Genomic DNA, 13,411 nt, shown 5'->3' with positions numbered 1-13,411 from the left:
TTTTAAAATACAGAGCACGGCCCTGCGGTGTGGCTCAGTGCACTGAGCATCGTCCATGGACTGAGAGGTCCCGGTTCAACTCTGGTCAGGGCACAGGCCCGGTTGGGGCGCGATCCCCAGTAGGGAGTGTGCAGGAGGAGGTCACATCCGTGTTTCTCTCTCTCCCTTCCTCTCTCTAAAAAATCTACAAAAACCTATTTAAAAAAGCAAAATAGAATGCAAAGCACTGAAGTCTAACATGAATTTCCCGTGGAGACGCGTGGTGACGTGTACAACTCTGGTCGCCGTTTCCTGCGTGGCCGCCAAGGCCCGTGGGGTGAGCGCCGGCCTGCGGTGGGAGGGGGGCCAGAGTCTGTTCATTTCTCTTGTGTTCTCTGTGCACCTGAAATCCGTCACAATCCCTCCCCGAACCCTGACGGATGCCACACACAACGCCGTGAATTCAATCACTCTCTCTGGAGGGCGATAGACTTGTTTGCGCTGGTCCTTCTCCCGTTGATGAGGTCGGGCCAAGCAGCGGGCCACCCTCCCTTCTCGTCTAGTTTGAAATCGCTTCCCTGGCGGCCTGGCTCCGGCGAATGTGAGTGAGCGGGGGGCGTGCCGTGTGCAGGGCGCCCTCAGGGGTTCATTGAATGCTGTTCCCAAATGCCGAACGGGGGCAGGCCCAGGCTTGGCCAGGGACACGGGATGGCAGAGTCCCTGCGGCCTGCCCAGAGCTCCAGGCTCGGTGGGCGTCCCTGCCAGCCCACCCTGCAAACCAGCTCCCCACCAGCTCTCCAGGGCTCGTCCTCCCAGTGCCCACAGCTCACAGGCCGGGGGGTGGGTATCAGAGCAGCATGTTTTATCCTGAGGACACAGGCCTGTGCACACACATACACACACATACACACAGAGAGACACACCTGTACACACATACACACACACACATACACACACACACACATATACACACAGAGAGACACACACAGACACAAAGACACACATACGCACCCATACACACATGTGCACGCACACACACACACATGCATGCACACATACACAAACATACATGTGCACACACATACACGTATGTACACATACACACATGCATACATACACGTATATACATGTACACATATACACACAGAGAGGCACACCTGTACACACATACACACACACATACATACATGCACACACATACACACAGAGAGACACACACACATACATGCACACACACAGGACTGGAGAAGTACAATTGAAAACAAAAGCAGAAGACTAGGCAGGGAGAGAGAAAGGAAACGGGTTTGTTCCTGAATCTGCGGAGAAGCCAGAGACAGAAGGACTCAGTGTGCCTGACAGACAGCCCACCCCACCCTTGTCCTCAGGTGACCGTTGTGCATCCCGGGACCTGCTCTCACCGCCGTAACCAGTCCGCCCCAGTGTGATCATGGCATCGGGGGGCCACCTGGCTGGCTCCTCACATCCTCAGGACAGGAGGTGGCTCTGCAGACCAGACCACAGAGAGGGGTCCTCCCTCCCCCCTCCCAAAGCAGGGAGGCTGCACCGTCTCCATGACATTGTTCTGGAAAGATGGTCCCCAGGCCCTCGACGAAGCCTTCCCGAGGCCTGAGATGGGGAGAGGCTTGTCCACACACAAGGGCGCAGGACGAAGCCGCCCCTATTCACTGTGACTCTGCACTCTCCACACACAAGCAGGTACGTGGGCTCACACACACGCACACCCCTGGCTTTTCCATTCCTGGTCACAACCTGCACACACCCTGCTCTGTGTCCCATACCCTGGACCTGCGCTGTCTTTGAGACCTGGTGACAAGAAGCGGCCATTGCTGTGGACAGACAGGACACCATCCACCTGTGCCCAGGTGGCCGAGGTGGCCCAGGTGGCCAGGTGCTCCCATCACCTCTGCCCTGTCACGACGTGTCACAGGCAAAGCCAACCAGCCCTTCAGCCTTCCTGTCTCCAGGTGTCCCCACACAGGACCCTCGGACGCCCCCTGTGCGAGTCTCCCTTCCCAGACCTTGCTGAATCCAGATGACAACCACCCGGTCTTGGCAAAATCGTCGCCCTCTGTCACACACTCCTCCCAGGGCGATTCTCCAGTGTTTCTAGGGACATTCGGGTGGGCAGCCTTTACCCAGCCACCGCAGACCGACCGCAGCCCTGACTCCCCCGGGACCTGAGCAGAGGTGATGCTGAGTCCCAGATTCACAGGCATTGATTTCATTGATTTCATTGATTTGCAAAGGGTTCTGCCTGCTCCTCTCTGAAGACAAGTGGGAGGGGCCCAGTGGGTGGGGCAGGGTGGGCGGGGCCTGGTGGGCGGGGTCTGGTGGGCGGGGCAGCAGCAAAGGCCCACACTGGCCCAACAGCGGAGAAGCCCTGGCCTCAAGCGCTCTGTGTGTAATAAACTGTCCCCATGTCAGCGCCAAGGCATTGGGTCTCGCTACATTTTTGCTCAGCAGTCGCTCAACAGAATATTGTCTGAGTGGGGGCGGGGAGGGCATCCATCGCTGGCACCAGGACAGCGAACCCGTCTTTTCTCCCGCTCAGCACCCATCCCAGGGCTCCCTGCCCCCCGCTGCGTCCAGCGCTCGCTGTGCTACCGGGAGCTGCTCTCTGGGACACAGCTTGTGGCCAGGGGCCGTAGCCACGGGCACAGCCTGGGGACGAGTACTGACAGTAACAAGACTGACTGCACCGCCATCTGCGGGGACCCCCCCCCCCGCATGCTTCCCAGGTCCCTCAGGGACCACGAGCTGCTTCCTACACGGGGTTAAAACCACCCGCGTCCCTGTCCATCAGGCCCTTGCTTTTCAGATAAGGTCGTTGTACACGAAGGACGGAGCCGCCGTGACAGGTGTTCATGTCCACAGCGACCTTCTTCTGTGTCTCTGAGCGCCGTCCACGTGCGAGGCGTGGCTGAGTCCCCCACCTCCTCTCGCCTCTGGGCTGTGGCGTCCCCGAGGTGGCCCTCCTCCTGCGGCGGACTGGACACGGCTTCCGGTTTTGTTTCCACCGACGTCGCGGTAGCGTGCATCACCACACGCGTCTCGTTGCACACACCGGATCCTCCAGCACACCCGCGAGAAGGGGTCTCCGGCCTGCAGGAGAGGCACGCGTCCCGGGGTGTGGCGGGGTCGGAGTGGGCCCTCGGGCTCTGACAGCAGGGGTGACAGCCCGGTGCCCACCTCCATGTGTGCACAAGTGTGTGCCACGGTCTCTCGCTCCACCTCCCTTCCCCTTTCTGGGACAATGGTGGGTGATTGTGTGCAGTACTTACTGATCACCCAGCCCCCCTCCTGCGTGCCTTCTGCCCTCACCCGCGTCCATGGTGTGTCCTGCGGGGAGGCCTCCACCTTGCGCCTGGCTGCCTCAGGTCCCGCGGTGGTGTTGACACAGGAAGACCCCTGGTGCCCGGGTCGTGCCCTGAGGTCTTGTGAAGGCATTTCCCCTCCGGGGCACGACCCGGGGCCCTGTGTTCATGAACGTCGCCGGCTGGCCTGATGCACGTGGGTCTTGACTCCGAACAGAGCTCATTTCTGTGCGTGATGTGAGCTGGGACCGAAGCGCCTTGTTCTCCCTGGGACTGGGCCCGGCTCGCTGAGAGGTGAGTGACGCCCCTTCTACTAGCGACTGTACGAACCTCGGCTTCTAGCCTCTCTGTCCTGTTCCCGGTGAAAAGCGGTTGGTCCGGACTCCTCTCAAATGCTCTGCCCCGGCAGGTGGCTCAGCGGGTTGGAGCGTCGTCCTGGGCACCGACGGTTGCTGGTTCAAGTCCTGGTCAGGACACCTGCCCAGGTGTCGGGTTTGATGTCCAGTCGGGGTGTGTACGGCAGACATCCGATCGATGTCGCTCTCTCTCTCCCTTCCGCTCTCCAAAAATTGACACAAACTTGTCCTCGGGTAAGGATTTTCTTTTTTAATTTTAGGATTTAATGAGAATGAAATTGATTTTATAATTCTGAAGGAAATCGGTATATTTATGATGGCAGCTCACAGTCCACACACACGGCTCATCTCTTCCCATTTTTAGCTCTTTCTGATTTTTTCAGAGACTTTGTCATTTTCTCCCAAAATGTCTCACGTGTGTTTTCCTGGATTATTGTTGGTACGGCGAATTCTTTGATAGTATTAGAAATGTTTTGATTAGTCAAATGTTTACTTTCCTCAGACAATTTTTTTTACAGATATATTTAGAGGTAAATTAAGATTTAAGAATATTAACATATTAAACTTTTTCAGTGTTTATATTCACCTTTTCTTTTTCTTAATTGATTTTAGAGAGAGATAGAGATAGAAATATCGATGAGAGAGAACATCGACTGGCCACCTCCTGCATGCCCCCCACTGGGGTCGGGCCCACAACCTGGGCATGTGCCCTGACTGGGATCGAACCGGCGACCTCTTGGTGCAGGGTCGACGCTCAACCACTGAGCCACTCTGGCTGGGCTGATGTAAAATCTTTATACTACAACTTTTTCATCTTGGCTGCTTCTGCAGGTGTGATGTTTTGGTTCCTAAAAATGTGTACTGTGGCTCTGGCCAGTTTGGCTCAGCGGTTAGAGCGTCGGCCTGCGGTCCGGAGAGACCCGGGTTCGGTTCCCGCTAAGGGCACGTACTTCGGTTGCAGTTTGTCCCCGGTCCTGGTTGGTTGTGCGGGTGGCAGCCACTCGATGTGTCCCTTCACGTCGATGTTTCTCTCTCTCTCTCCCTTCCTCTCTCTCCCTCCCACTCTATCTGTACAAAAAATGGAAAAATATCCTCGGGTGAGGATAAAAAAAAAAAAAAAAAAATGTGTACTGTGGTTTAGTCCTTTTGCTTGGCCGATGTTGGTGGGAATTTGCCGTCCTCACCGAGAACTGTCTTCGAAGCAGTTGGTCTTCATTTCCAAGTCCATTGATTTCTGTGTCCGATTCGCACCCCATGCGACTTTATCTTTATTCTATCCTATTTTTAATTTCTTTACATTGCCTCTTGGTTTATTGAGCTTTTAATCGACGTATTAATTTATGGAAATGATGATAGTAAATTGTGCGGTACAAGTACATGCTCTTCCCGTTCCCACCGACCAGCTCCTTCCAAGTGGGGCCTCCACTGGACTCTGTTTATTTCTAAACGACCCCCAGTAAAACAGACTTTGTAAAAATGCGGATAGAGCCATGCGTTGTCACGTGTGTTTCGATCCCTGGGCCCCGCAGGATAGAGGGCGCCACCCCCGGGTGTCTCTGCTCCGTTCGGTGACATCCCTCCCGTCCCTGCTCTCCGGCCCTGCGCCTGCAGGGCACCCTTGGGGACGGCGCGCAGAGGTGTGCGGCCTTGAGACCGGCGTCCCGCACTCCGCTCGGACCTGCGCGGTGGCTGCTCGATCCTCTCTGCTGAGGGCCACCCACTCTGCGGCCCCTTGCGGGTTCCCTGCCTTCCTCGGGGTCGTCCAGTGTGCCCTCTCTGCTGGGGACACGCGGATGTCGCCTGTGACTGGAGCACTGGTGGGCACATCCACCGGACAGGGGCTCACCCCCGGGAAGTGCCGGAGCCGTTCTAACGGGCCAGCCTCTGTCTCTCTCGATAAGAAGCTGCCAACTGTTTCCGGGGCAACCATGCCGTTTCGTCCCCACCAGCAGTGGGGACAACCCCAGGCCTCCTGTCCTGAGAGCACTGGGGGTCCGGCCCTGGCCATTCAGGGGGTCCAGCCCTGGCCATTCGGGCACTGAGCAGGCGGGTAGCGTGGCTCTTGGGGCCGCGACCTAACGGCAGCGGCGTGAGCACCCCTCCTGGCTGGGCTTCCCCGGGTCCGCTCTGAGGACCTTCCGTTCAAGGCTTTGCCCATTTTTAAATGGTTGTTCACTTTCTTGCTGTTGAGTTTCAAGTGTTCGTCATCAGTTACAGCTAACAGTGTCTGTGCGCTGGCAACCCCTCCCAGCCAGTGACCTGGGTCTGCACTGGCCTCCCGGTCTCTGCCAGTGAGCGAGGCATTACCCGTGGCGCCTTCCCACGCCCACTCCTTTCTCCTGCGGACGGTGCCCGTGGCATCTTCCCACGCCCACTCCTTTCTCCTGTGGACGGTGCCCTTGGTGGCACGAGCAGGACTGTCGCCCACGGCCGGCTCTCTCCAAGCCTTCCTGCCACCAGCTCACCGTGTCCACACCATGCCTGTGCGGTTCAGCGGGGTTCCCTTTGCTTACGGGTGACACTGAGGTCGAGGTTTGCTTTTGTGTCAGTGGGTACCCCATGTCTCCGAGCCCCTGTGTTGAAAGACTATTCTTTCCGCTGACTTGTCTGCGCACCGGAGAGGGGTCGGCTCGCGCGGGTCCACGTCTGGCTCTCACGGCTCTGTGGCTCTGCGTGGGCCTCCTCGTGGATTTGCCGGAAACCCGGTTACTGAGGCCGGCCAGGTTCACGGCGCCCCCAGAGTTCCTGCTTCCTCATCGGAATCGGTTGGCTCTCCCAGAGCCCTCGTCTGTCTCCACCAATGTCTCGAATCCGCATGTGTACGTCTGCAGGAGACCGGCTGCTGTTCCAGCCGGGCTTCGTGTGAACCTGCAGATCCCTTTGGGGGGAACGTGGCATCTTTCTTGCGGCGAATGTGTCCGCCATGACCGCGGTGGGAGCGTTTTGTCGCCGTCCACACAGAGTCTGATCCTCGCCGTCCACTCTGCTTCATTTGCTTCCAAGCCTTTCGTCTGCTCATTTTCCCAACTTCTTAAAGGGGAAATGTGGTGATTTGGGGCCATTTTTCTTCTGAAGAAATTAACTTTAAACATTTCCTGCTTAGACCTCTTTGGCCACAGCCTACAACTTTAACTTGTTTCCCTCTTCTTTCAAAGTGTTTTCTCGTTTCCCTTGAGACTGTCTCTTGGCCCGTGAATTATTTAGAAGTGGGTTGTTTACTTTTTGAGTGGTTGGTATTTTCCTGTAGTTGGACATTTAATTCCTTTGGGGTCAGAGAACACACTTCGTGTGACTTCAGTTCTTGAGATCGTGTGCAGGTTTGTTTGTAAGCCAGGTTCGGTCGGTGTCGGTGACCGTGCCCAGGCGCTGGGGGCCGGTGCTCTGTACTGACCAGTTCTGTCAGCGCCGGCGAGGTCCAGCGGGCGAGAGGGACCCCGGCCTGTGACGGTCTTTCTGACCTCAGACTGCGGGGTGGGAGCTCCCCGAGAGGGCGCTGGAGCTCCCCACTGTCCACGTGTCCAGCCGCCGTCTTGGTTGTACCTACTCTGAAGCTGTTTTGGGTACAGACACTTTCAGCCATTCAGCATTGTCTTGACTTCAGTGGGCTGACCGATCATCATGGCACGTCCCTGGCTGTCCCCAGCACCTGCCCGGAGCGTCTGAGGGCAGGTGGGGAGTCCACTGTCCCTCGGTGCCATGGGGGCTGTGGGTGCCATGGGTGCCATGGGTGCCGTGGGTATTATGGCTGCCGTGGGTGCTGTGGGTGCCGTGGGTATCATGGGTGCCGTGGGTGCTGTGGGTGCCGTGGGTATCATGGGTGCCGAGGGTGCTGTGGGTGCCGTGGGTGCTGTGGGTGCCGTGGGTATCATGGCTGCCGTGGGTGCTGTGGGTGCCGTGCGTGCTGTGGCTGCCGTGGGTGCTGTGGCTGCCGTGGGTGCTGTGGCTGCCGTGGGTATCATGGGTGCCGTGGTTGTCGTGGGTGCTGTGGCTGCCGTGGGTGCTGTGGCTGCCGTGGGTGCTGTGGCTGCCGTGGGTGCCGTGGGTGCTGTGGCTGCCGTGGGTGCTGTGGGTGCCATGGGTATCATGGGTGCCGTGGGTGCCGTGACTGTTGTGGCTGCCCCACCACCTCTGCCACGTCTGTTACTGCCGTTGTCCCTGCACCCCTGACGCTGTCTGGTTGGGGGTTGGAGAGCTGAGAAGAGAGAGCAATGATTGGGAATCCCTACACGGCTCCTGAGTGCCAGGGGACCCCTGCCCTCTGTCACCACTGTCCAGGCCTGCGTTTGGGGCTGTGCTTGGGTCAGGCCAGGGGACCCTGGAGGCGCAGAGGAGGCGGGGCTCACGTCCAGTGGTTCTCTCCCCCGTCTGCCTGCTGCAAGGGCCTCTCAGAGCCGTGCCGCTCGGTCAGGGGCAGGCGGGGCGGCGTGCCTACGCCCTCTGCCCAGGAACCAGAGCCCGGCATCCTGCGGGGTCACTCCGCACACGTGTGGGTTTATTCCTGCGACGTTCTTTCCAAACAGAGCCCCAGGAAGCCGTCCGCCTCTGTCCTCATTCTGAGCCAGGCGCGGCCTCTTCTCCATCTGTGAGTGGGTGGGTGTGATCACACCACGGTTCACCCCGGCGCCAGCGGGCAGCTTGCGTTTTCTTGCTTCTCTCGTGAGGCTACTACGGAACCGGCAACATACTTTTCTGAGACATTCTCCCTTCCCGCGGCTTACGCCACCTTTTAAAGTGACTTCCTCCACGTGCCACACTCCTGAGCGATGTGACCGGCAGGATTAATCACCGGTCCCAACGTTTATTGAAATGCTTTTAATGTTTTCCTGTTAAAATTCCATTTGCTGTTGCCTTCAGTAAATAGTTTTAATTGCATGAAGGAAATGTCTTTGTATTCCTGTATTACACATCATGTATTAGCCTGCTTGCCAATTTAATAAAATGTCTTTTCAAGATCTGTTGATATATTACTCTACTTTTTCATTTAATTTATCTCTGGGATGAATGAGGTTGGTGAATATTTCGATATTAAATTACGTCTCTGGAATAAATCCTACGTGGCCACGTCGCTCTGGCCCTTGGGCGCCTCTGCCTTCTCTTTGCCCGCCTGGTAGGGTCCGGACATCTCTGGTCCTGCCGGCTCTGCTTCTGGGGTACTCCGGTCAGCCTTGCCCCAGGTGAGCATGGGCACCGGTTACGTCCTACGGAGTGTGCTGTGTGACCCCGGGTCACTCGGGGATCACTGGGCAGCTGGCGGGCCTCACCTGTGAGAGCGGTCCGTCCTGGCACGTGATTGAAACCGATGTTCTCAAAGCCTCTTCTGAGGTCTCTGCCGCTCCCAAATCAGGTTTCAGGGGGACGTCTGCCCCGGCCAGTGTGTCCTCGGTAGCTCAAGTTCCGTGTCCACAAACACACCCTCTGAGCCAGGCCCCTCCCTCTCTGGGGCTGGCTCTGGGCCAGCTGTGGCCTCACCTCCATGGGGTCAGGGTTCTCAGGTCAAGGTGAGTGTCTATCTGAGGGCCTGCGACACCCCCCAGCCTGATTCCCGGATTTCCAGGCCCCAGGGTGCCCACAGCAGATGCCCCACTTCAGGGCCAAGGTGGTCCTGCTGGGCGGCCGCAGGGTCCGTGGGCAGCGGGGGAAGGTGGGAGGCCCCCAGGACTCAGCACCTGGAGTGGCCGCCGTGTTTGGGCAGGAGCCCTCGAGCGGGCAGAGCGGCTGAGGAAAGAGGGGTCCCGACTGACCCCACGGTGTGCGGGGTACACTGCTGGGAGGTCGGAGTCTGAGCAGACCTTGGTCTAGTTGTTGGGATGGGAGGCGTGTTTCTGAGTTTGATTTATACTTGGAAACTGTTTGCCCATGTCCTTGGTGGGTCCTGCATTCAGTGAGGGCAACGCGGGCGCTCAGGAGACAGAGCGTGGGCGTCACTGGGGTCTGCGGCCTCCAGGCGTGAAGCCAGCAGTGCAGTGGGGGTCACTGGTCGGGAAAAGGGGTCTGGGAAGTCTCGGAGGTCTGTCAGGTGTGGGCGGTGGCTCAGTCACCCTCTTACCGAGCCCCCCTCGGTTTTCCTGTTTCCTGACTCGGCCTCAGCGGGGCCCATCTATTTATGGATCTATTCGAAAATGGCTATTGGATTTATTTATATCATCTTCTTCCTTCTGTGTTTAATTAGCTTCATTTTTGTTCTGCAACTGGGTCTTTTCTCTGTCATCTATTTGCTCCCTTCCGTGGTCAATATCTAATTATGAGTGTTCGACCCAGGCGGGCGCCGGCGCAGCCCCGCGCACCTGGGGGTCTCGCCCTCTGGGCCTGGGCGGCGGCTTGGGAGCCAGAGCCTGAACTCCGGCGTGTCCCACCGTCCCGCCCAGTGTCCGGGAAGGGTCCTCATCCGCAAGGACGCGAGACCTGCGTTGCCCACCGTTGCCTGATTGTACTTCCCTTGGCGAGAAGGAGAGGAAGGGGCCGTGCTGGGACAGCTGGGACTGATTGTGCGGGGAACCCCTGAATGTGAAAGACGCCCAGACTCGGTTACCTTGCAGCGGAATTCAGTTCTCTGTCTTCACTTCCGTCCAGCGAATATCTGATTGTGAAACGGATACAATGTTTCCCTGTTCCCTTCATCCACATTCTGATGGTGATCATTTTGTTTCACTGATGCAGCGGCCTCCTTTGCGGGTACATACGCGTTTGAAATGGTGTGTCTTATCATTTAACACGTTTGTGGTTTTTGTTTTATGTTTTTTGTTTTTTAATCCTCAACCGAGGACATTTTTCCATTTTTTTTGTTGTTGTTGTTGTTGATAGAGCGGGAGGGAGAGAGAGAGAAACATCGATGTGAAAGGGACACATCGAGTGGCTGCCACCCGCACGACCAACCAGGGCCGGGGACAAACTGCAACCGAGGTACGTGCCCTTAGCGGGAACCGAACCCGGGTCTCTCTGTACCGCAGGCCGACGCTCCAACCGCTGAGCCAAACCAGCCAGGGCACGTTTGTGGTTTTTACTACTTTTCGCCACAAATTCTAAAATTGCACCTTGGCCAGGAATTTCCATTCATGTCAACCGAAGTTTTTCTTAAATATATCTCATGCACTGCGGTGTCTAATTCGGTTTTCTTTCATTTTGATCAAACACAGTCTCCCAGGCTTGTCCTGGGAGGGGAGAGTTTGGTCTGTTCACACTTAGTGTAAACAAATGATAAATTCAGTATTTCTCCTGTTACATTACTTATTGACAGACCTGATTTCTTTCTTGCTCTTTGCCTTATAATTATTCTTATCATTCCATAGTTATATTGATTTTGATAATGTAATGCCTAAAAATGCAATTATAATTCATTATGATAATTATTATTACATTAGTTTGGTCCAGTTGTGACCTTATGCTGTTTTTTTTTACTTCAGGATTCAGGAGATACTTTAGTACTGTTTCCCTCAATAAAATGGTCCCTTGTTTAGTGGTTAAAAAGTGAAGACTTGCCGTGGCCAGGTCGCTCAGTGGGTTGGAGCATCGTCCCGTACACCAAAAGGTTTGGGGTTCAATTCCCAGTCAGGGCACAGGCAGAGACACCCAGTTGATGTCTCTCTCTCTCTCTCTCTCTCTCAAATCAATAAACATCCTTGGGTACGGATTTAAAAAATTAAGTGGCTTACTTTAAAAAATAAATAAAAAGCCCTGGACAGTGTGGCTTAGCAGTTAGAGTGTCTGCCTATGGACCGAAGAATTTAAGGTTCGATTCCTGGTCAAGGCACATACCTGGATTGCAGGTTTGATCCCCAGCCCCTGTTGGGGTCATGCAGGAGGCAACCGATTGATGTGTCTCTCTTTCACATCGATGTTTCTTTCTCCCTCCCTCCCTTCCACTCTCTCTTAAAAAAAAAAAAAAATCAATGGAATAATATTCTTGAATGAGGATTAGCAACAACAACAACAAAATTTTTAATAAATAAAATGAGGTCTTAACTCCCTGTTTCTTCCAAACAAGATATTTCTATTGCTGGGTCTGTGTGGCTCAGTGGATTGAGCGTCGTCCCATGGACTGAGAGGTCCCGGTTCGATTCCTGGTCAGGGCACATGCCCGGGTTGTGGGCTCGATCCCTAGTAGGGGGCGTGCAGGAGGCAGCCGATCGATGTTTCCCTCTCATCAATATTTCTCTCTCTCCCTCCCTTCCTCTTTCTCTAAAATATCAATAAAAAGTATTTAAAAACAAAAAAGATATTTCCAGAATATTCTAGCCTCATCTCCCTACTACCACCACCTCCTAGAAATCTCGACTCCTCCCCACCCCCAGCCCCAGGTTTGGGGGTGTCTCCAGGCCCTGATCTTGGCCACCCTGCACTGCAGGTGGCCCTCCTGTCGCTGTCCCCCAGGACTGGTGTCCTCCCCTGACGGGCACAGTGCCCTTCCTCCCCTCCCTGCTGCCTTGAGACACTTGTCCTTTGCAGTCCTCTTCCTGGACCACGTGGAGTCCCCGTGGGCGGTCGGGGCGCACGCAGCCTTCTGTTGCGTGGGCTCAGACTCGCCCTGCTTGTGACACTGGGGCAGTTCTTTCTGAAGGGGGCCCCATGCACCCTGACCCTGGGATTTCCGAGGCTTCTCGGGAACTTGCTCAATCATTTCGCACTTTCCCCCCATCCCTCCCGGGACGCGAGACCGCGCCGGGGCCAAGCCCGGCCCTTGCCGGCTGAGGACGGGTCTTTGCTGATTGAGTGTCGGCTGCTGCACTTTCCCCGACGTGTGTCCTGACGCCGGGTCTCCTGTGTCCGTTCTGAGTCTGGTCTTCCACTGGAGATTTCTGGCTGAGTCTGGTCTTCCACTGGAGATTTCTGGCTGAGTCTGGTCTTCCACTGGAGATTTCTGGCTGAGTCTGGTCTTCCACTGGAGATTTCTGCTGAGTCTGGTCTTCCCCTGGAGATTTCTGCTGAGTCTGGTCTTCCACTGGAGATTTCTGCTGAGTCTGGTCTTCCACTGGAGATTTCTGCTGAGTCTGGTCTTCCCCTGGAGATTTCTGCTGAGTCTGGTCTTCCCCTGGAGATTTCTGCTGAGTCTGGTCTTCCACTGGAGATTTCTGCTGAGTCTGGTCTTCCCTGGAGATTTCTGCTGAGTCTGGTCTTCCCCTGGAGATTTCTGCTGAGTCTGGTCTTCCACTGGAGATTTCTGCTGAGTCTGGTCTTCCACTGGAGATTTCTGCTGAGTCTGGTCTTCCACTGGAGATTTCTGCTGAGTCTGGTCTTCCCCTGGAGATTTCTGCTGAGTCTGGTCTTCCACTGGAGATTTCTGCTGAGTCTGGTCTTCCACTGGAGATTTCTGCTGAGTCTGGTCTTCCACTGGAGATTTCTGCTGAGTCTGGTCTTCCACTGGAGATTTCTGCTGAGTCTGGTCTTCCACTGGAGATTTCTGTTGAGTCTGATCTTCCACTGGAGATTTCTGTCTGAGTCTGGTCTTCCCCTGGAGATTTCTGTCTGAGTCTGGTCTTCCACTGGAGATTTCTACTGAGTCTGGTCTTCCACTGGAGATTTCTGCTGAGTCTGGTCTTCCCCTGGAGATTTCTGCTGAGTCTGGTCTTCCACTGGAGATTTCTGCTGAGTCTGGTCTTCCCCTGGAGATTTCTGCTGAGTCTGGTCTTCCACTGGAGATTTCTGCTGAGTCTGGTCTTCCCTGGAGATTCTGCTGAGTCTGGTCTTCCACTGGAGATTTCTGCTGAGTCTGGTCTTCCACTGGAGATTTCTGCTGAGTCTGGTCTT

Source organism: Molossus molossus, unplaced genomic scaffold (assembly GCF_014108415.1).
Source record: "Molossus molossus isolate mMolMol1 unplaced genomic scaffold, mMolMol1.p scaffold_m16_p_26, whole genome shotgun sequence".
NCBI classification, from domain to species: domain Eukaryota; kingdom Metazoa; phylum Chordata; class Mammalia; order Chiroptera; family Molossidae; genus Molossus; species Molossus molossus.
Note: the sequence above shows the minus strand (reverse complement) of the source record.